Source organism: Armigeres subalbatus, chromosome 3, assembly GCF_024139115.2.
Source record: "Armigeres subalbatus isolate Guangzhou_Male chromosome 3, GZ_Asu_2, whole genome shotgun sequence".
Lineage (NCBI taxonomy): Eukaryota > Metazoa > Arthropoda > Insecta > Diptera > Culicidae > Armigeres > Armigeres subalbatus.
In genome coordinates this window covers 166,053,882-166,078,868 of record NC_085141.1, presented here as the reverse complement: position 1 = coordinate 166,078,868, position 24,987 = coordinate 166,053,882, and the positions used below count along the sequence as shown (strand labels likewise).

The 24,987-nt window shown below is 38.9% G+C and overlaps 1 protein-coding gene across 5 annotated transcripts in view; it reads left to right on the top strand.

Moving 5' to 3' along the window:
- LOC134220438 (protein couch potato) overlaps positions 1–24,987 on the top strand; it is a 549,209-nt gene that overhangs the window by 413,111 nt on the left and 111,111 nt on the right. The gene's annotated exons all lie outside the window — the stretch shown is intronic.

Below are 24,987 nucleotides of genomic sequence, written 5' to 3'. Positions count from 1 at the left end.
TATTACTCCGCTGCAGGACGGATGATTACCATACTGATTAAGGACCAGCTGGGTCGTGAGATCCCTACTCGTGGTACCTCCTGCAAGGTACCTGGCCGTCTACTGGTCGGTGGTCTCGCGGCTCAGGTGGGTGAGTGTTGGGGCATATGTGGTTCCATGTGTCTTTGTGCACAGGTGGTGCATGGGGAGTTCATGGAAAGCTGAGGCGCACGTCATGTGTCGTTTTTGAAGGAGTACGTTTAGTACTGCCTATCCTCCAGAAGTAATACTGTAAGGTAGTCCCGGGAGGATCAGGGCATTAGAAGAGAGGGTAACTCAAGTAACCTTCCGCTACTTGGGTGGGTTTGGTGGATCGGCCTTCCGTCAACCCCACTCCCTGAGTGATAATTTCAGGTGTCTGTTTGCAGATTTGCCTTCATCGCTCTATAAAAAAGACGACTGTCTCTTGCTGGAGGAGCCACTCATGTAACTTCTCCTGTATTCCAAATTGACATATTAAAGTAGTCATAGTTGAACAGTTATCGTCGTACAGTTCCCCCAGCCTGTTTCGTGGGAGTTAAAATCTTCCGAGAGCAACCGTGGCTCAGGCATAATCGAGCAGAAGTTCGAGGGATCTCTATGAGATATCGTGGTGTTTGGAGGAAGATGTATTGAGTCGATACTGAGGTCTTTTCTTCAAATAGTCACCTGACATGCGACAGCTTCTGTGCCTGACATCGGAACAAGATCAGCTCTATAAAAGGAATGTGGCTTTTTGATCCCTAACAGCACTCCTCCATATCGACTTGCCCGATTCCGGCGAATGATGTTCAAATCAGGAAAATGAAGGTTCACATCTGGTGCTAGCCATGTTTCACATGAGGCAAAAACATCGCATTGTAATTTGTTAACTAAACATTTGATAGGAAGAACTGCTTTCACCATGTTCTTCACAGGGTCGGAAGCATTAAAGATTTTATTTATTTATTTATTTCGTCAACCGACGTAGACTAGCACAAATACATATACATGTTTTTGCCTTTCTCGAATACAAAGTATACGTAACGGCTATATGTTCGCTCCAAAAATGAACTTTTTATAGGAGTCCCGGAGACCCTTAAAGCTATGTCCATTTAGAATCCGGAATGATAAAATCATCTGTATCTCGGTAACGGATTGACGTACAAAGAAGGTTAATACATCAAAACAAGAGTAATTTACTGTACTTTAAGGAAAAATTATTGATACAAATAATTTTTTCTTGTTTCTAGTGAAAATTCGCACCTTCTTCTTTATTCCTCTCATCAGAAGTTGCACACCTCCGGAGTCAACTTTCTTGGCACATTCGTTCCACATTTTGGTCATCTGAGTCGCGTCCCGAGCTGTTTTTCCACTTTTTACACTTTTCTTAAGCTTCCGCTTCATTATTGCCCAAAATGTCTCGATGGGCCGGAGCTGTGGGCAGTTGCATGGATTTATGTTTTTATCGATGAAATCTTCTTTATTATCCCGGTACCACTGGATGACTTCCCGGCTGTACTGGCAACTCGCCATATCTGGCCAAAACTTCACGGGACCTTTATGGGCTTTATGGAAGGTCGACCGCAGTTTTTTGAGACATTCCTCCTTGTACAGCTTCGAGTCCATCGTCTTATTCATCACAAACACTTAGGTCTTTGCCCCACAGCTGCATATCCCTTGCCATAATCATCCGTTTTTTTTGCAAGTTTGTCCAAAAATCAAACTTAAACTTCGCAGGAACTACTCTTCGTGCCGTCACCATGTAGAATTTTTGGCTAGGAAGCTGTCCGAAATCCATTTTGACGTAGGTTCCATCGTCGATGAGCAGGAATATCAACGTGGGTGTGCAGACTTTTTTCTCTCCTTTCGGCTTCCATCTGGAATAATTTTTGACACGCTGCACGAAACTTCGTGAAATTTATACAAGTGGGCGTCTAGGTAGACAAACCGCTGTGAAAAAATTCTTGCAGCGGTCACTTTCCGTGCCGCTGCAATACAATAAATGATTCCGGATTCTAAATGGACATGGCTTTAGTGTTATATACCGATCGACTCAGCTCGACGAATTGAGATGATGTCTGTGTGTGTGTATGTGTGTGCGCAAAATAATCTCACTCATTTTTTAGGCACTTATCTTATTTGCTCGCAACAAGTTGCATTCGACGCGGAATCTTGTCCCATTGTTTCGTATTGAAAATTGGCCCAATCGGGCTTCGGAATTATGGCCAAAATATATTTTTTAATTAGAAAAATTCTCACTCACTTTTTAGGCACTTACTCTTGTTGATTTACTCGCAACAATTTTCATTCGATGAAGAATCTTGTCCAATTGTTTCGTATTGAAAATTGGACAGATCGGACTATGGGTTTCGAAGTTATGGCCAAAATTAATTTTTTACATGAGAAACACATACAAAATTCTCACTCATTTTTCAGCCACTTATCTTTAACAGATTTGCTCGCGGAATCTTGTCCCATTGTTTCGTATTGAAAAAATGGCGGAATTGGACTATGGGATTCGGAGTTATGGCCAAAATACATTTAAAAAAAATCTCTCGTTTCTGGGCATTTACCCTCAACCGATTTTCTCGCAACAAGTTGCATTCGATGCAGAATCCGGTCCCATTGTTGTTGAAAATTGGCCGGATCCAACTATGGGCTCAGAAGTTATGGCCAAAATACTTTTTTTTTTCACCAAAGAAGTGAGTAGAAACTACTCACTCGAAAAAAAAACGAGGAAGGCACCATCACCGCTAGGTGGATTAATCTGCGTTTTTCATTTCATTTTTCATTCAACAATTTGTACCAAAATTTCCAAGCAAAAATTTTCAGAGCGAATTGTTCAAAAATTATTATGAATGTCAGCACTTTATCAGGATTGTATGAAGTAATGTTAAAGTTTTTACAGGAAATTTCTTTACTGGATTTTTCCTGAATATCTACAAGAAATTCTTTTGAAGTTTTTTTTCTTTAGATTTTTTCTTGGATTATTTTTTCTTTCGTAATACTATAGTAGATTATGAAATACAATAAAAAACATTAAAAAACAATTTTTTTTTTGCTGAAGTTGTTTGTAATTATGAATTTAAATTGTTGAATTTCTTATGTTTGTTTTTTGAAATATTGTTTAATGTTATGCCGAGACATTGTTAAGTCAATAGCTTCGCAGATTATAAACAGCCATCATTCGGTTAAGAGGTCCAAATTTGGCATAATTTGTTCGGCGGTGGTTAGTTAGAAATAATGTCCTATGTCGAAGTAGCCGAGAAGGTATGTAAAAATTTAATTTCGACAAAATTTCAGTTGAGTCAACACGTTGAGATTTTTTAATAATTCTCGTCCAAAAATGCCTTATGTCCATTATGCTTATCGTCCATTGTGTTTTACGCCTACTTTGGATTTACGCTAGGGACGACTGAGGTAAGGCGTACTGCGTGTCGTAGGAACATGCAGGTATTTCCAGCGAAAGCAACGTCCATTTGCTTGCTAGAGCTCCACTATAGCAGAACGTTTCTCCCGAGCTTACGATTTGGTGAAACAGTGTCTCTCTTATTGGATTTCGAAACTATGACGAAAAGACGAAAATGCCTGCTTTAACCCTATGATGGTATGCAAATGGAAGACGGTACATGAAGGAGGCAAATGAACTATGAATAGTATCAGCTCTTGAGAATGCCATTCACCATTTTTACCGTGAATCCGGACGACTGCGGTGGGCTGACCATGTAACGACGGATACGAAAAGGTAAGGAGCGCAGTAAGCAAAATTATTTGCGTACTTTTGTGTTCTCCAATCGTAGTTTGAATAAAGGAGAAGAAAGTTTTCGTAGGCAAACAAATGTACACAATACACATGCACAAACAACCTCCTTGTTACATTACTTCCATTTAAGCTCCCTCTTTTAAGGCTTCTTTTGCTGCTATGCTTAATATCCAAATTTACACTTTCTATTTTTACACTCTTGAAGAGTGGGAAAAGCTTCAAGCAATTGTATGTAACCATTTTGTGTGAGTTTCGGATGGTTTTTGGCTGTATATCAAGAGAAAGCCCTTGATGTTTTAGAAACAAAATGCTGAGTGTGTGTACACAATAGAAACTTCCAACATTATTGTATTTTCTAAAGATTTTCGTAGAATACATAGTTTCTTCAATGTTCTTAATATGTGATTGGCTTCATCTTAACCATTAAAAAAAAAGTTTAGCACTGGGAATAAAACATATATACCTAACCGCTTGGAATGGAGCTCAATGTTATAAGACAAGCTTCGTAGTGTTAAGATTTACAGATCCGACTCATGACTGTCATTATATGTTCTAAGTGCTCTTTTTTTAATCTTTCGTTTATTTGGTAGGCTCATTTGCCATGAAAAGTAACGGAGCCGAAATCATGTTTTTCTATACATTTTATAATTCTTATATATAGAGTTAGTTTTGGGGAACTGAAAGATTCGCGGTTTGGTCGAGGTTAGGGAATACAATAATACTTCCTACCAGAGCTTAAAATATTCATCTTCATGAAGCAACTTCGGTCCGAATTTTGACAAACATCGCATGAATATTCAAAACATAGAATGACATAGTCAGACGACTACTCCACGAAATCATTCATTCGACTGTCACTGAATGTGTTCACTATGTGCAGAAAAAAACATAATTATCATTGTTTATATTGATGTTTACCGATGAAAGTGCCTCGAGGATGAAAATCGGATTCAGTCCTGCGTGATAAATCACTTTACTCATTTGAAACGTGTTCAGATTTCAGATAATTTATCAATTTGTAAAATGTGCATAAATATTCAATGACTAATATTCAACTGAATATTGACTGTCCAGAGCCGACTATGAATGTGTCGGAAGTGAACTGACAAATGAAGAAAAATGGACTTCACTAAAAATTTTCGATTATTTTACACTCTGCTTCCTACTGTAAATTTAGGGTACTTAATTAATTACAATGCTCATGTTCACATGGTTGACATTCTTGGCGACTTGGAGACAACAACGAGAGGAAGACATACGGGTGGGGTTTAACGGCGGGCATGGGGAGTGACTACAAGATGAAGACATTCTTAAGGGATTACGATAGCAAAAGGGATGGGTGAATGAACAATGGTTACAGTTTAACATCAGAATAGGTAGACAAGGAACATGTATTCGAGGTCAAGACCCGCCAATACTTCCCTATATATGTTCTAGGTGCTCTATGTACACAGACTTACTGATAAACCCCACCATGCGTGAAGTTTCGTAGAAAATCTAAATTTACTTGAAATGAGAAAAGCTATGGAGATGGTAGTGTTGATGTAGGTGGAACCTACTCATGGGTACCACGAAAATGGACATTGAGAAAATGTTCGATGGGTCAGGGTTAGCCGGTAGCTTAAAATGATAAATACAGTTTGATGATTGATCCCCCTAAAAGTGAGTTGAGAAACTATTTTTTCACCCAATATGAGATGGACACGTGATGTAGCAAATGCTATTACAAACAACTTTGTTTAACATGCCATGTCTCTATCTCCTATATTTACTAAGCACAAAAATGCTTAAAACGCACTGATTAGTGCGATTCTATTTCCACCGCATAAAACAGAACAAAATCGGACCGCGCGAGCCATCTGCTTACTCTACAATGGTTGTATCAAAATATTCTAAAATTGTACATTCCAAGATTTCATACAATGTTCTAATAGAGAACTTTATTAAAATCTGTCATCCCCTGTCAAAATCATGTCTGAATCCCCAAAGCTTGGTATAATCAAACGAAACTCCACGAAAAACGGATTGTTTTTCACAATCTTTTCAAAGCAATGTCACATGCAATACTATTGACATCATGTTAGGAAAAGCAAAGCATTAATACCGGACTAATTTAGTCTGAGAGGAGGGATGGCTGTTCAAAACAACGATGAAATCTAAACGAAATTGTATCTATACATTTGAGCATTTGCGGATGAAGATTGAAGAGGCCATGTGAAGAAAAGGATTGTTTTGCAGGGTTGAATGCTAAATAATTTAGATTCAGTTCGCAAAAAAAAAATCCCGGATCAAGAACAATAATGTCCTCCCTAGAAACAACAAATTTCCACCCAGTCTTATGGGTTGATGTCATGCTTCGTTGTCGTAGACGGTAAAACCTTTATCTCATTCCTGTGACAGACAGTTTGACACAGCCAAACAGCAATTGGCTTTCTAAGCAAGACGTTCTACGGCTCCGTGCAGAATTCTGCAGCGCAACCCGCTTACTCGGCTGAGAAGGGAAAATATGAACAGTTAAATTTTTAATGCCGTAATGAATATAAATGTGCTCCTGAATTACAATATGAATGTATCCAGCGGGAGCGAGCAGACAGGAGTCGGACCTTGATGCCCTACTATGTAGGTAGTTCCGCCAGCAACCGGTTGATATGCGATGCCATAGGAAGTCGCGCTTGTTCCACTTATCTGGAGAGACGTGAGCGTCGTTACTATTTGCTAGCTGCTAGCGAAGCTGGATAAGGATGATGGCACGATGCCACGGGGGAAGCCTCCGCTGCTGGCCAGAGTGTTTGCAGTCTACTGGGGGTTCTGCTGGAAAATAGAAGAGCATTTGAATATTGAATAAATATAAAACAGGCTTTTGTTATCAGGTGGTAATTCAATCAACTACAGCTTCGGGATGCTCCAACGTTTGCGCGATCGTTGATGGCGATGCGATGGATGATTGAACATAGGAGGGAATGTTTCTCGTACATATACGACTTTTATGTAGTTCTGTTATTTCCTATAATAGATGTAATAAAAATCGATTGAATGCAAAAGGGCGAAACGCTCACAAAGCATTGTAACATTGTAACACACAATTAAATCACTTTTCAACAATCATATCCTCCCATGAAGAACGTACATTTGTTTTTTTTTCGCTTCAAGATGCGTTGCGTTGATAAATCAGTTATAAATCCTACTCTAGCTACTTATCGATTATATAACTTTTAAAGGCAACACGCTGGCTGCACGCGGGGGAAGCAGACGTGGGAACCCAATCGTTCTGGGAAACTGGTTGAACTTCGAACAATTTCAACGATGATGGAGCCTTACAATTCACAAACACAAAATGAAGTGGAAAGCTTGACCTGTAACATAAATGAAACGTTTTGCCTCTTCGAAAATATAAAAAATAGAATGAAGGAGTAATGTTCAAGCTGTTAGGCAGAAAGGCTTTAAGCTTGGAAGAAAAATTACAATAAATACAATATTTACATGTCAGAGATTTGTGGCCAATTCTATTTTTTTACAGAAGTCCAAGAACATTTGACATCCTCCAGCGCTCTTGGTTCCATATGTACTGATTTCGCTCATATTTACTCCTTTACGCTTTAGTACATTTGCGGAAGATGGTTTACATAATTTTTCCACTCCATTGCAATTGCCTTTCATTCTATGAAAGTTAGAAGAACTTTCTCAAAGCGGTATCACAAATCAAGCGTAACAGTTAGAATTGCGATTTTTACAGTTGGCACCACGCGGAGAAAAAAAATTCTTAAAGTGTTTTATGTTGGTTTCCGCGGTGAGAAAGGTCGGATAGAAATTATTGTGAAGTGGGTAAGAACCGGATCCATCTGAATAACTGTCAGTAGAAAGCAGCTTTTATTTTCTCTGCGCCCTTAGATCCCTTTCCTCATGGTGCGTAAAAAATGATGGAGGCGATCACAACGGAAAGTATAAAAATGCTGACACCTGAACCGAAGGGACTGTGCGGTTTCATCCGCAGCAAAATACTGCGCCATTGAAATTTTCCGACAAGCGGAAAGCGGATCACGAAAACTCTTTCCCGTCACGGAATTTCGAGCTTTGACGAGCAGCGGTTCGGGTCGGGGAAATAAGATGACACCGACACTCCATTTGCCACCAATTATGGTTCGCTGGCTCAAATGATGACATTGAGATTTCCATTACCGGTTTATACGAATAATTATGCAGCAGAAGTGAGATTATCCGGTACCAATTATTGCTCAGGGTACATTGGGTTTCTCGATATTCACAGACGTTTCAGTTTCTGCAGAGGTTTCTGCAAATATATGGGTCATTATGCGACCAACATTTGGAAAGGAATAACGTATACAATAGGATTAAGTAATTCAATAATATTTACAGCAAAGTAATTCTTAGCAACTCCATCCAGAAATGTTACTATTATGGTTCTTGAAACTTCTTGTCCATTCCTTAGAGCACACATGTTGCACTTAGCTTATTTCTACTCGAATGCGACCAGATTTAGCCACGAACAAGTAGCTGCATCCATTTTTGTCTGACTTATGCTGCTCGGGATGGCTCCCATGTTCATCTTACCATAACGACTACGAATTATAAGCAAATGGTTATGTTTTATTATTTTTCCATCAGTATGAAATCACAAAAAACCAAAGCAAATTTAAAAAAAATTAAGCGTAAATTTTGTAACAGCCGTATTTAATATACTTTGATTGAATCGTTTGATAAGCAACTTGGATTGTTTGAAAGATTTTTAATGCTTAGTGCATGATTAGCAACAAAAGTATCAATAATCACTAATTTGTTTAACCCAGTCATGCTTCTGTGCAGCTGAAAAATGATCGAGCGAGCTAAATATTTCCACAAACACATAATCAAATTTCTTGTGTAAATATCGGAATGGTTATACAATTAGACTGTTAATCATAGTTTATCCATTCTACCTTCTCGTGCAGATTACTGCTTAATTTTCTGCCACAACTGCTGCATCACGGCTGCTCTTCCTCGTTCAGGTTCCTGCTATGAAATTATGGTAATTGTTATAATTTAGTTTGCTATTAATTATTAAACCTTCGCCAGATGTATCCACTAGCAAGTGCTAATGATTCCATTCACCGTAATGCAGGGTGCAGCTGATCCTTTTCATTTAAGCTATTGTGCCAGATGAACAAACATAAATATATTTTCAATCTAGAAGTATTTCAAGCAGAATGGCACGTAAATAAAGAGTTTTCAACATGATCGTCTAAAAATGGGATGCAATTTTGCATGTGTTTTTGGAACAGCAGACTGACCATTTTCCACAGATATAAAAAAAATCGCCTCTCGGGTAATTTATAAAAAGGTGTTTTTGAATAAATTAATTTTAAAAAATTAACTCGGAAACTGTTCATTGTACGAAAAAGCTGTCTGAGAAAGAATTGTAGGGGACTAACAAGGCTTTATGGAGAAAATATTACACTGGTAAAAAAAATTAAACTGTAAAATAATTTGATAAATAATATAATGGATTTTTTTTTATATGAAAGTCAACAATTAAAGGTTGATGAATATCTTTTTATATTTTTATAAATTTGTGTTTTATATTTTTTTACATTTTTTTGTGTGAATCTTAAGTGGTTTTATCAAAATCATAAAGGAAGCTTTTATTGATATTGTGCACAACTGTCTTAATGTTCATGTATAAATTTTGTCGATTTCATGTACTAATCGGGAAACCTAGTGTTGCTGATGAAGAATCGCGAGTGTTTTCGAAAAGGGCGGAATGCAAACATTTCTTTCAGTTTTCAAAAATAAAATTTGAACTATCTCGAAAACGGTAATACTAAGGAAGAAAGTACTGTACACCTTCTTTGTTCGAAATTGGTCCAGGAATCATAATTCGGCATCAAATACTTGGAATCTTGGAAATAGTTAATGTTTCTAAAATGAGTGAAAAAAGCAGAAGATCGCAGAGTGCCGCGCGCGAATAATGACGTTCAAGTTTTCGCTCCCGTTTTTTTTTCTCAGTTCGGGAACAATCGGCGGTTTTTCATAGTTTCGGCTGGTGCCTTGTTAATGGGACATTTGATTTGATTTTAAATACATTCATGTTTTAGTGACAAGTAGAGCAATAGAAGCTAACAATACAATACGGAATACAAAAGGAAGTATTTTTCCATATTCTAGTAAATCCATGTATGAATGGTCAATGAATGCTATGGGGAGAAGGTGAAAGCGGTGGAGATGTTCGATATTTGGTGTGTTTTGTTGCATTTTCAGGGTTCTCACAACGGAACATATGTCTCATGCGCGATTTAATGTAGTATTTTGGTAAATTCGGTAGATGTTATTCAATAAAATAAAAACTCACTCACAATTTTAAGTCTCTTGTGACGTATTGCTGACATATAATTTAGCTAAATTTCTAAACTAAAACACCTAGCATAAGGGGAAAATCGCGAAAAATACGTCAAACAGAGCTGCTTGAAAATAATTTGATTTTTTTTTTCATACTGCCTTCTTCGTTTCGATAGTACCGTGGGGCATCGAAATCCGTACACTTAAGCACCTTAGTATATGAAAAAGTCATTAGAAAATAGGAATCGAATATAAATAAAACGTTTGTCATTGACACAGGCGCATGAAGGCTTCTACTTTTGAAGTGCTTCACATTTACTCATGAAAAACTAAGACAAACATGATAAAATAATGAATTAAATCAACTACTCCTGACTCGAAATCCGTCCACCATGGACGGATTTCGAATCAAAGGATCAAAATCCGTACAGCTATTTCTAATATTTAAATTGGAACAGTCTGATTGACTAAACTACTACTGTAAATAGTTCGATATGCACCTTGAGAAGCGATCCCTTCGATTTGTATTCCACTTATCTTATGTAATGATTTGCAATTGGCAATTAAAACACAGTTACTTTTGTTGCAATTATGCTGTACCCAAAAACAAGATGGCGGCACAAACTCCGCGTTTGGTGGGTGGAGATTTGTTTTTGATTTTTGTGGTTTTTATTTCAAAGCCTTCTTTCCAATTCTATGCCCTAAAAGCTTACTGTCAAGTATCTGAACAGGATAAGATTAATTATTCCTACATTAATTACCTTTAACCTTCTTTAATTTATTGATATCTCAACGTGGACGGGGTGGACGGATTTCGATGCTGTACGGATTTCGGTCCCGCACGGTAATATTATTCCAGTGTGTGATAACCCGGATGGTTTTGCTCACTGATCAGAAAATTATGGACAAGTAATCTTGGTAATTTCATGCGCATCTTAAGAACAAACAGTAAATACAATAGATAGTATATAGAAATAAGTACATTAGATTTTTTCAGGAGCAACATTGTGATCACCGGCCATAAGACGAGTTTGATGCTATTCCGTTTAGTTCCGCCGTATTGTAGTCTTTACGGATGTGTGTTTCGGACTCAGCTGTGGGGCCGACCTCGCATTCTTGTATTTAACCTCAAGTTGAAATTCAAAATGGTTGCTGATTGATATTGGCTTTCCGATAATTACAAATGTGGCTAAACAACCGCGTTTTACTCCTTATTTTCAATTTAAAGCCCGCTCTTTTTCTACTTTTCTCGCGTAGAAGAAATTATATTGCGGGTGCTCGACTCAAAACTCAAATACACAATCGCTCACTTTGAGCGATTGATTGTTTATCCTCGCGAAGGATGAACAATTAAACAAGGTAAGGAAATGCTAATATTGAAATATCCTAATTAATTAGTAGAATAGAAGTTGCATAGGTCACATCACTTTCCATGGTGCATCCCGATCTATGTTTCTGATTACCCTACCCAACTTACAAAACTTCCTTCCCGTGGTAATTGTGGAGATGCAGAGGTATACTCGGTCTCTAGTAGCAACAATTATCACACACTACTTTCCCAACTGACCATAAGGACTTAGCCGGCGCCGTTATTGATCAACATGTGTGAGCTGCTGAAACGTGCACTTCGAGAATAGATAGTTAACCCCAACCACTATTCACTTGGATCGAAGTGCAATTTGCACCAGCTCTGACCAATCACGGAGTAGCAACCATTGATATGTACAGTCAGTCTAAGCTAAGCTAAAGCTAAAGCTAAGCTAAAATGAGTGAAAAAAAGCATTTTCTAAATTTTTTTAGGTTTTAACCGAAACCGAATTTCGATCAAATCAGCATTCATCATTGAAAATTGAGAATACTCTGATCAATATTGTCTTGAAAATGTTCACAATTTCTGTACAACATGGATTTAACAAAACTCAATTAAAATCAAGTATTTAAGGGGATGTTGGTTGTATGACATTCTCTAGAAAGCCATTTGCCAGAAGCCCTTTAGCCAGAATCAATCTGCCAGAATGGATCATTCCCCAGAATTGGTCATCTGGGAGTAAATTTCATCGAAGTAAACAGTCGGTCCCTCATTGAAAAAAATTGATTTATACATAAGACGTAAGCATGCATAAACCGGGAGGGGAAGGGCCGTTTGGCCGAATACCGTTCGGCAGAATGCCACTTGGCCGAAAGTTGTTTGGCCGAACAGACCATTAGGCCGAAAGTCATTTGACCGAGAGGGTCATTTGGCAGATAGGGTCATTTGGCCGAAAGGGTCATTAGGCCGAAAGTCATTTGACCGAGAGGGTCATTTGGCAGATAGGGTCATTTGGCCGAAAGGGTCGTTTGCCTGAAAGGGTCATTTGGCCGAATAAGTCATTTGGGCGACCGAATTGGTCATTTGAAAAGCGAGAAATTTGGAGTGAGTTAAGAGAGTAAAGGCTCACTTTTCACTATAAAAAATTAGAAGTGCAAAGTGAGTAGTGAGACGTCTCACTATTCACTTTGCGCTTCTCACTTTCTAAAGTGAGAAGAGACAAATGAAAAGTGAGAAGTGAGCCGTCTCACTACTCTCTTAACTGTGTAAAGTGAGTAGTGCGAAGTCGGTAATCAGACTTCTCACTACTCACTTCGCGCTTCTAAATAAACTAAACCAATTTCTCAGTATATCTTTTCTTCAAATATGTTTTTATCCAAAATTATGTTAAGTGTACTAAAAATCCTGTAATTCGATTGGATCGATCAACTTAACCACGGTCTACGATACGTATATTTGAGTACTCGTTCACACCCCCACGGCCATACTGCCATCGAACATGCGTACATACTAATTTCGATACCAACTCAAATTAGTTCCAACTCTCACTCGTATCCTTGGACTATCATATAGCCGGTGGGTGCCGAGATGATAGTGCAAACCAACATTGGGGTTGAGCCGATGTACGATGCGCCGCGTTGCCGGTGCCATGAAGCGAAACGAGGGACTCATTCACACGTTAGTGGCGCGTGGAGTGTCAATCGCTCGCCACCCAGCTAGTAAATGAATTACTTATTGGAAGGTGACACCGGTGCGGTGTATGATGGCTACAGAACACCACCTGCTCCAATTAATCAATAGGATGAGAATGCCCCTTTGCATGAGCTCGTATTGAAAAGATCGAAAATATCAGACTAAATTTTCCAAATACTGAAAGCATATCGTAAAAGTGTTTTCCAATTTAAAATAAGAAAAAAAAATGTGATGGTCTTCGAAATCAATTTGAAATTATTCCAAAAAAAATCACGTAACATAACATTTTTTGGCAGAAATCATATAAATCATTATTCTGCCAAAGTTTTTTTTTTTAAATATTTATTAATGAGGTTTCCATCCCTAGGCTAGTTCACCTCAGACTTACCAAAGATTTATCCTTCCTTTTACAAGCTGCATTCGTTTATATTCGGCTAGCCAATGAAAATTACAAGTAGATATTTGTGGCACAAGCGTATCGATTTATTTGATGGTAACAATCAATAATGTTCGCACTCTGTCGCTTGCGACCGACATCCTTCTGAATAAAGTGAAGTAATGATTAATTTATACAATCTTTATTTTTACCATCCAACTATGGATTAAGATCGCTTGCCTTACTAACTGGTTCCATTCCAAGTAGTTAATCTTTAAAAATCACCATAGATTAAAGCCAACTTTCTTCTCTTCTTTGCAGGTTTGTATTACACCGCTCCTCACATTCTGATCTTCATCTTGTAAGTAACAGATTTCGCGTAATTAAATTCCTTTCGGAAACCAAATCACTCACTGTCAGGACTTCAGCAATCAGCAGAGGGCAACAAAAGAGGCACTCCTCTCCCTGGAGGAATCTTCACACCATTTACGGAATTCTTCGCAAGAATCCCACTAATTTAAACAGCCATAAAACCCGTCGTCTTCCGCCCGCTAGCCTTATTATCTAGATTGGCGTAATTATCGGGCACACGAGCCATAAAGCGCCACCTAGACGCTGCTCTTTATCCTAACTGCTCGTTGAAAGTGCTCCTCTCGAGTTGCACTGCCTTTTGGGACAGACTACGCAAGCAAAACTACTTAAAAGAAGCTTGCGTTTTCCGGATCCCGAGCCGTGGTGAAAAGTGCTTATCCGAATGAGCTGCGAAAGACAAAAAGATGTTTCCGCAAGCTCTCCCGGTGCCGAGTGGAGAGCATTTCGCTTATTTACGAACCTAATAAAATTTATATTTCCAATTTTCATGTTATTATGCTCTTAAATATCTCTCGACTGTTCTGTTCACGGGAATCGTTGATGACGGTAATAAAGTGGAGTTGTCCTCCGTGTTGTTTGCCGTCGGTGGGTGGTGGGATCGTAAAAAAACTTGTTGAAGATGGCGTATGTGGTGATGGACAAGCTCGCCGTGTTGTCGCCGATTGGAACAAAGCCTGGACAAATGAGGGTTAAGGATGACTGGGGTTTGGGTGAATGGTGAGTAAGAGATTTCAAATTATGCTTGTATGCATTATAAGCCGTGGATTACGAACAAAGCAAAAATCCACTGATGATGATAATTAGTTGTCATTTATTTATGATACTTCTTCTTCTTGTTGTTGTTCTTATTGGCATTACATCCCCACATTGGGACAGAGCCGCCTCGCAGCTTAGTGTTCATTAAGCACTTCCACTCCACAGTTATTAACTACGAGGTTTCTAAGCCAAGTTACCATTTTTGCATTCGTATATCATGAGGCTAACACGATGATACTTTTATACCCAGGGAAGTCGAGTCAATTTCTAAACCGAAAATTGCCTAGACCGACACCGGGAATCGAACCCAGCCACCCTCAGCATGGTCTTGCTTTGTAGCCGCGCGCTCACCACACGGCTAAGGAGGGCCCCTACCGGCATCAAATTCGTAGGTTTAATTTGCTCAGAATACTGTTCACTTTTCTACAGATATTGCAACTCCTTCGGGTACTCGTAGCTACCAACAATCATGTTAATATGCACATGTTTCCAAACGAACAAATTTATATTATATTTGCCAAAAATTCATCCTGTTTTGGTGGGAATCGAACCCATAACCCAGAATTTTATAAATAAGCGGAATTATTTTATATTATATTATATAATATTTATATTATTATTTTATATTACCGTTTTTCACGATTCATTCATCGTTCTTTGATGGGCTACTGCCCATGATCGCATATTTGTAACAATCGACAAAAGTAGGCATGGTAGAAATGGAACGATGAAGTTTGTGATATGCATTAGTATGGAAATCTAACTCATTTTCAAAAAAAATCTAAAAATTGTACAAACACTTTTTGCAGTTAAAATCATCGGCAGCTATATCATCACTTAATATTTGAGTGCAAATCAATTGTGCTAATTTTTGTTCAACGAACATGGCACACCGGTGAAATAATTTTCCAGTGTTACATTTATGCGGTCACTATGCTCGATGTTACAAATCAACTTGGTAGTTTTTTCAAGATTTTTAGAACAAACTTTCAGATTTCACCAACTTAGATGAAAGAACTAACAATTTGAAGACAATTCATAAGTCTAACTCAAAATTGCAAAAAATGCAATTGTTACAAATATGCGATCATGGGCAGTACAGCTCTTCATTCATCGTTCACAATCTTTATATATAGTGCAAGTCGGAAAATTCTATTAACTTCTTATAATACGATATTACGTTAGGGCAGTTTTTTTCCAAACTGTCAAGTAATGATGAATTCAAATGAACATCCGCGACCTCTGTTTTTGATATCTATTTAAGCGAAACCAGCGAATAACTCATTAGTTTATCAATAGTAAAATAGAAGAAAGTTAATTTTGCATGTGGTTGCCATAGCAGCGCACTTCAAATGTAACCATTGCAATCGGTGGAGTTTGCAGCGGTCTACGTTTAGGTACATTTAGTGGCCCACTACCTGGAATGATGGACATCTTTCTTTTGTTCATCAGATTTGTACAACACAAACATTTCACTGGAATTTGGTATCACATCATAAAGTACACTTAATGTACTAAATGATAAAGTGTACCACTTGTAGAGGTGTGCGTCGCCACCGCAGGCAGTTTTTAGCACGCCGCCAATGCCGCCGCCACCACCGACATATTTGCATCGGTGCATCGCCATTTAAAATTTGTCACGCCGCTGATCTTCAATTTTCCACGCCGATTCATGTTTCAAGAAGTCCGTTTAATTTCCTGATTGATTGATCCCTACAGCATCATGTTGAAACTCCATAGAATTATTCATGAAGATACTAATTCATAGTGGATAAAATCGTGTTTTTAGCGCGTTTATTTAATACATATTACATTTATTATTTAATTTAGCGTGATGGTTTCTTTGAGACATTTTATCACTAAGTTAATGCTTTTCTCTGGAGGTGTTCAGCTTACTGATCTATCCCGTTAAAAGCTAGATGACAAATTTATTTTTTTCACTTCACAACATATTAGGTTTGATTCTTCATGAAAGTTTTAGCAAAAGCTCTCTTAAAAAACTTTGTCGAGAACATCAAGTTCGTAATTACGTTACTTTTGGAGATTTTTTTACGTTTTATGCTGACTACCCCTTCAAAATAATTTCTTCATCATATTTTTTTCATTTGCATTTCTACATTTTTTGCATGTTCTAGAAAAATTTAGATAATATTAAAAAACGCTGTTTGGTGGGTATTGCGACTTTAAAACTTGGAAAATAAAAATATTTCAACAGTTTTACTGTTTTTTTGATCATATTTGATTTAACTGCAACTTGATAACGGGCAAATTGAGGCAGTCAATCTCATACGCATAACAAAGTACAAGTAATGAACTTCAATATAATACCTGAATTGTAGAGTTGTAAGCGAATGTTTCATCAAAAGTCATTTTCAACTATGCAAAGCTGAAATCAATCGCCGATAACAAGGAGCTGATGAACCAATGCACCATGCGGCTCCATATGATTGTGTGCTTATACCCCGAACATCTTGGCATAAACAGCAATAAATCTCCAAAAGTAATGAAATTACGAGCTAAGTATCTTAGCGTTGCTTAGCTTAGACTGACTGTACGTATCAATGGTTGCTACTCCGTGATTGATCGGAACTGGTGGAAATTGTACTTCGATAATGAAATTACGAGCTAAGTATCTTTGACAAAGTTGTTCAGGAGAGCAACAAAGTTTTTCAACTCTCGCGAAAACATATACCTTGGATGTTGTAAAGTGGAAACAAGAAAATTTTCATCTCACGTTTAGGGGAATGGATCATGAGGCTGAATACCTCCAAAGAAGCGCATTGACTTACTGATAAAATGTCTCGAAGACGCCATGATGCTGAATAACAAAATAAAGGTACTATTAAATTAACACGCTAAAAACACTTTTTTTACCACCTTGCAATGGTTTGCTTGAAAATTCCTTACAATTTCTTGTAGAAATTTAAAAAAATAACTAAGAAAAAAAATTGTGTGAAATGGCAAAGGATTTCCCGTTGGGATCCAAAGAATTTCTCGTTGAAATTAAATTTTAGAACGGAAAACGGTTCGGCAGAATGCTATTTGGCCGAAGACCACGAGGCTAAAAGTGACGTTTGACCGAATAGACCATTTGTTAGAAGGCTAGATAGTCTAAAGTTATTTGGCCGCAAATGCCAAGAAAATTATTTTGAGCTTTTTAGTGGAATGTCTTCACTTGTCATAAGACGAGCTTGTACAATCCCATTGAATTCCACCACTTAATTGTATCTTGACAGATACGTATTTCGACCTCAACAGTAAGGCCATCTTCAGTGTCAGAGACACTGAGGACGGCCTTACTGTTGAGGTCGAAATAAGTATCTGTCAAGATACAATTAAGTGGTGGAATTCAATGGGATTGTACAAACTCGTCTTATGACAAGCGAAAATGTCATTTGGTCGAACAGTTTATTTGGCCGAATATACCCTTGGGCGAAACTATCGTTTGGCCGAGAGCGCCATTTGGCCGAAATGAATATTTGGTTAAAAGTGTTGTTCGTCTGAATTGATCATTTTGAATATTTTCAAGACATCAACGGAGGAACCTTTTGAATTTCATCGGAAAATCGTTGATCAGAAAATTCTTAAAATGTTTACACAATATTCAGTTGGAAACTATTTTCAGATTTTCCACGGGAACTACTTTGAAGTTTTAATAATTCTTTGGAATTACGAAGCTCTTAGGATTTCCCAATGAAAAATATTTGGAAATTCAGCGGAAAATTCTTCGGATTTCACATGAGAATCTCTTCTGCATTTTCACTGGAAGTTGTTCCAAATTTCTACAGAAAACTATCTGGAATATCCGAGGAATGTTTCTGTTGAGTTTCTGTTTCGAATTTACAAGGAAAATCCTTCAAAATAGTTGGAACTTGTGATTGGTAGAAGGGATGCTTTAACGTTGACTTTCTCAATATAGATTAATTAAGACGACTATATAGCCGTTGGCACAACCAACATTAAAACAGAAAATTCTTCGGAATATCCGCGGGAGACTCTGGCATTTTCACTAGAAAAACTCCAGAATTTCCACAGAAAATTCGTCAAAGCCTCCGCGCAAGATTGATCAAAATTTAGATTTAAACAAAAACATCTTTTGTTTTGACGTGAAATTGCTGGGAATTATTAAGGAATTTCTTTATATTGTGCATAAGACATTTTTGAGAAATTCTATTGGCCGAAAGCGACAGACGGCCTGGTAATTTTGCCGAAAATTCCTTTAGCCATTTGGCCAAAAATTTCATTTGGCATACGGCCAAACGTCAATTACTGAACGGATAATATGGTCACAAATAGCTACTCGTTTGACGAAATGGCATTTTTGGCCATTGAACAAAATTCCGTAATTCATCTACTTTTTACGCCGATATTGGCCTTTAAACCAAAAGTCATATAGCCAAATTTCAGTTAGCCGAGCCGAACTGAACGTTTATCTGAAACTGTTATCAGGTCGAAACTGAGTAGTACAGTGCGAGCAAAGAAGTACAGTGCGTGTTTTAGTCGGCTAAATGATTGTTTGGCAAAATGATCAACTCAACCGAAAGGTTTATTTTGAGATCAAATAGCTTTTTCTGCTAAATGACCGTTCCTATCAAAAGGCATTTTCGGTCAAATGATCTATTTACTCTAACGATTTTTTCGGCCAACCTACATTTAGGGACAAACTGTTTTCGACCTGATAATCGTTTCGGATATACGTTTAATTCGGCTTAATGGGATTTGGTTAGATGACTTTTGGCCTTCAAGGCCAGTATCGACTTAAAAAGTAGAGTGGTTACAAAATTTCGTTTGACAAAAAAGTCCATTTCGCCGTAAATGCCATTTGGCCAAACAGGTGGACATTTTTGACCATACTATCCGTTCAGTAATTGACATTTGACCGTATAACCCGTTGGGCCAAACGAGATTTTCGGCTAAATGGCCCATTCTGTTAACCGTCCATGTCGGCCTTACGGTATTTTCAGGTTGATGACCTATTCGACCAAACGACCATTTCGGCTAAACGTCCTGTTAGAGAAAACAACTTTTTCGGCCAATTTACCAATTCGGCCGTATTTTGCTTTCAGCCATTGGAATTTTTCTATAAGTTCTTTCTACTTGTTAGACAACTACAACATGTTTACGTTTCAGAGGGCGAATGCCGTTCGATAACAGCAACGCATTCTAGACGTCAAATGGTGGTCAGTCGATGCCAGATGCAATAGAAATGCACCTGATTGTGCAGCGCAATATAGCTATCACCATATCACGCAATATAGCTTTGACATCGTTTTGAAGACCAGCGGTCCGATAACTGCAAAACGTAATCAAATGTTTACTGTACAAAGAAATACACGTAAAAATCCAAAGAAATTCCTTTAAAAATTCGAGCAATTTTCCGATGAAATCCAAATTTTTTTTTTTTGAAATCTACATTTTGAACATTCCTCCGTTTTGAACATATTCCGCTGGAATTCTTGAGTCTCTTGCAGATATTCTGCAAAAAATTCTGTTTTAACGTTGGTCATGCTAAACTAGCCGTCCTTAATATTCTAGACCGAGCAAGCCAACGTTCAAACACCCATACTACCAGGCAGCCGTACTCTTCTATAATTATGAAGAATTGTCTGTGTAAATTTCGAAAAATACTCTAACGGGAAGTTTCCGTGAATATTCCGAACATTTTTCTATAGAAATTTGGAACAATTTCACGTGGAAATTCTGGAGAATTTCCAAAGAGCTTCTGTTGGAAATTCCAAATAATTCTGGAAAATCTGAAAATATTTTTTTTGAAAATAATTAATTAAAATTGTTTGTTTGTTATACTGTCAATAGCCCAAAACTAGTTAACACTTCATAATCAGTTTTGCCTTTGTTAAAACAAATTCAATTTATAAATTCAAGGCAAATACAATATTTTGGACTTTATTAAACATTTCATAACGATGGCATTAGCAACGCAAAAGTTGGAAATCTGATCACCATATCATTTAATCAAGTTTTCGCACACCAGCCAGCATCACAGCATTGAGTGATGATAGTGTATGGTTTCGCCTCGAACAACAACTTTCGAGTGTTGCCGCCTTTGTTATACCGTCCGGTCCGCAGCAGAGCTGCTGCTTATTGGAACCATCTGCAGCGAGCAGAATCGGAAGTGGAAATTGAGAAACTTTCCCGGAAAACCACCCAACATGTCATCGCTTGCATACGCCTAGGTACGTTTCTAACTCGTTTATCCATTCCCTCGGCTTTGGGGTGCAACTGGGCTGAGTGTGCTTGCCAGAACAGTTCGTATGCGTAGATGGCTATTGACAATAATGGATAACTGAAGTTGCCACTAACAAACATTATCACTACCGTGCGCATCTGAAAGTTTCTTGCTGGAACAAACATAGTGACGAGGTGTGCAGTCCAATGTGTGACTAATTTTGTGCATATAGTTTTGTCCATGTGTACATTCCAGGTACTATCAATTCGTAAAACTAACCAGCGCACATTCAGTAACTTTGAGTATGACGCTGTGCATTCAATTTGAGTTTGTCTCAGACATAGTTTTATTGCGAATTCGAGTAGGGCGCTTATTTTGAAATTATGTAATACTTATTTTTAATCGTATATATCATACGGATATAATTAGTACCGTCTAAAAATTAAAAGCTTTTATACCCCGACCTTTCTTTTAAGTGAGCAAAATGGGTTAAAAAACATATATTTAACTTAATTCGGGTGGCGATTTGACGGAATACTTCGTATATTATGTTTTGAAACAAGTTGAATATACTTTTTTTTTGAATAGCTGGTACTCGGAGCGTGGTAAAAGGATGGCAAATTTATTAGTTTATCATTTGTCTATAATAATTCTTTCCCTGAGCTTAAAATGCCACCGTAAGCCGAAATTAGCTCTCCGATTCCAGGATTATTGGCTTTACCGCTGCCAATAAGACAACACTGCTTTCATTATCCCCACAGCAAACATCTCAGTTAAAATTCCCAGCTCTTGTCACCTCTGGCAGCGCTCAACCAAGATACAGTTAGCGAAATTCCACGAATTCCTTTTTCGCCGGCAGATCAAGTTCATGTCCGGCAACAAGATGCCTTGGCGTCACATACCTAGCGCTTAGTTAGGCGCCATTTGGTCCCTCATCCTGCATCCTTCCTTTCTCCACCCCCAGAATGGATCCGTACCAGAGTTTTCATCCACGTAGTATCCTTTCGTTCGCGCAAGAAGCACATGAAATCCACCCCATGGACTTTGGTGCCGAACAACGAACGGTCGTCGTCGTAGCTGTCAAGTCGGTGGAAACTGTGAAATTCCAGTCCACCACCATCCCGGAGGCAAGTTTTTTGCTTTGGCTTCTTTTTCGAGCAAAGAGGGAGCTGGAAAATGAACTTGTGAAAAATTGATGATTTTGGCGAACTCGTCCCGTAAAGTGACGGCTTGGGATCGGTCGGTACGGCGAAACGGATACCGGCTGCATTGCTAGACAAATTGAGGGTAAGTGAGATTCCTGGCTGAGTAGGATGGATTGTTTTCTCCTTTTTTGTGAGGGGTGCCAATGTATCTTTATTCGGTAGAGTGTAATGTCCGGTGATGCCGGGAGAATCGATGTCAACATTAGTTAGGAAATTAAAACGTTAAAATGTTGAATGTGTCTTTGGAACTTGGTGTTTGTGTCAATCAACTATATGAACTGTTAGGTGAAGTTCTGTTCTCTTGCACACGAATGTGTAATAAGCTGCTTCATAGGCATTGTAGTGCTCTTAGATGTACTCTGGAAGGGGAGACATACACATAATGAGCAAGGTGGTTGTCAGTAAAGCAAATTGTACATACAATCAGAGCGCAAGCTTCAAAATGATCAAAATTAGATTTTTATCGAAGATTTTAATTACACGCAAAAAAGCGTCCATGAATTCGTTAACTAACAATAAAGAAAAAATAATAAAAACTAGTCAGCGCCCTAAATATAAAGATGCGGAAAATTACACTATTCTAGGCGTACATGGATATTCTCCAACAAGATGGCCATACATGTGGGGAGTGAGTGCTAGTAATGGACCCCTTAACGACTGAAGTTTACTTCAGTCGCTCCGCTAGAGCGAGCCTCTTGATAAATTGTAGTTCTGCTGCACCAGATGACAAGTAACAGGTATCAGCAACGTGTTTCGTACATAAAACTATTAAAGCAAGCCTTTTTTAAATTATGTAGCTAGCCTATTATGGCCACCCCGCGGTCCATAATATGCAACGTCGAGTTTGTTTATACATATACGTATTATGATCCCCCCATTTGATTTACATTTTCCATTCCCACATGTTCCTTTTGCTTATTATGGACCAACCCGTGTGTGCTAGTAATGGCCACTTCAGTGTATTTACATTTACAAATTTGTTAATATAACTAAATTTCTGCCTCCCAGTCCATAACAAATAAATGGAACAGCTGTTCTGTTACATGAAGCAACTCCATCCGATGGAAGTTTGCAGAAAATAGTTGATATTCGTTTAATTTGGGATTTTGTTCAGGGGGTCCATTATACGCACGGGATCCAATACTAGCACTCACTCTCTATGCAATTTCTGTAGCATTATGTCACTGTCACACGTCACAGTCACCAAAATGGACTTACCCTTACGAAAACTAAACTGATTGCGTGAGAGGCTGTCCGTACTCTCAGCGTACGGGGTCAGCCTGTTGAGGATGATCCTCTCTAGCAACTTGCCCGTCGCGTCTATAGGACAGAATGTCTATACGCCGATGGGTCACCCGGCGTCTTCCCACCAATTCCTGCCTTTTCCATCTTTTGGGGAATCTACACTCATCAAAGCATCTCTTCATAGCTAGCCTGAACATGGGTTCGCTATGATTGCTGCCTTGAGAGCGCTGTTCGAAACTTCATCAGGCCCTGGAGCTTAGTTCGTTACAAGGGATTTGGCCACCACGAGTAACTCTTTGTTCGTCACCGGAGCCACCTTTTCGGCCACGCCCATATTGCATTCTGATTCGGGACGGGAAGAGTACCTCGATAATCCTCGCCAACCTATCCGGGGACCGGGACCGGGGATAGGTTGTCAAAACACGCTCTCCTGCTGCTCTCGATGGCCTTGTTGAAAGCCAGTTTTGCAGCTCGAAATACTTCACGGTGGTCCGCTTTTCATCCTCGGTGCGGGCAAGTTGCATCCTTCGTCTAGCCTTGAGGTAGGTTGATCGAAGGGCCGCAATCTCGGCATTCAGTCAGTATACCGAGCGTCTTTCATTTCTCGGCAGGACTTCCCTCGGTATGGTGGCGTCGCACGCGCGTGATAGGACAGCTACCAACGAATCCCCGCTTAGACCTTCAGTGTTGACTTCCAGTCCCAGGGCCGCGGTGAAAACTTCGCTGTCGAAGTGATTGATCATTCACCCACGGACCTGATAGGGATCCCCGGACCTCGGATGTTGCATGCCATATACCTAAAAGTGAATTGCTAGATGATCACTATGGGTGTAACCCTCATCCAACCTCGAATCCAAGTCTTATGACGTGAAACGCAAACGTTACGTTAATCCATGACTCGACCCCGTTCCTTCTGGACGTGCTAGCGGAACCATCATTGACTAGCACTGCGTCAAGCTTTCTTAGCGTCTCTAGTAACTCTCAACCCCTTCAATTGTTGCAGCGGCTGCTCACTCCAATTCCCAAGCATTAAAATCTCCTGCTATGACGACCGGCTTACGATCCACTTGGTCGGATGAACTTTTCTATTTAATGGCCATCTTGGTGGGGCATAGCAGCTACAATAAAATACACCATTGATCTTGGCTATCGCGATACCCCCATTAGAGGAGTGTGTCACCTCTTGGATGAAGTATCGCCTCGTCGTGAAAATAGCCGCCATCCTAGACCCATCCGCCACCCAATTGCCGTTATCGGTAGGGACGTTGCACGGGTCGGGCAGGTGAGCAACATCGATGCTCGACTCCGAGACTGACTGCCACAGCAGCTGCTGGGCAGTTGCACAATGGTTAAGATTCAGCTGTGTTACTTTCACGGCTCCTTCTTTTTTTGTCTCTCCGATGGGACACGAGAGTCATAACCATAACATGGTTACAGACTTGCTTTTCGCCGGCGCAGCTGAGGCACTTTGGTGCCCTTTCGCATTCCTGCGCCTTATAGCAGACATATTGTCACTATGAATGGGGTTCCAATTAATTGGTCTAGCGAAGCCAAATATTTAGGACTTCTGCTGGACCAAAAATTAACTTTTAAAAATCACATTGAAGGCCTTCAAGCCAAATGTAACAAATATATTAAGTGTCTATATCCACTTATAAACAGAAAATCAAAACTTTGTCTTAAGAACAAACTTTTGGTTTACAAACAAATTTTTAGACCTGCCATGTTGTATGCTGTGTCAATATGGACTAG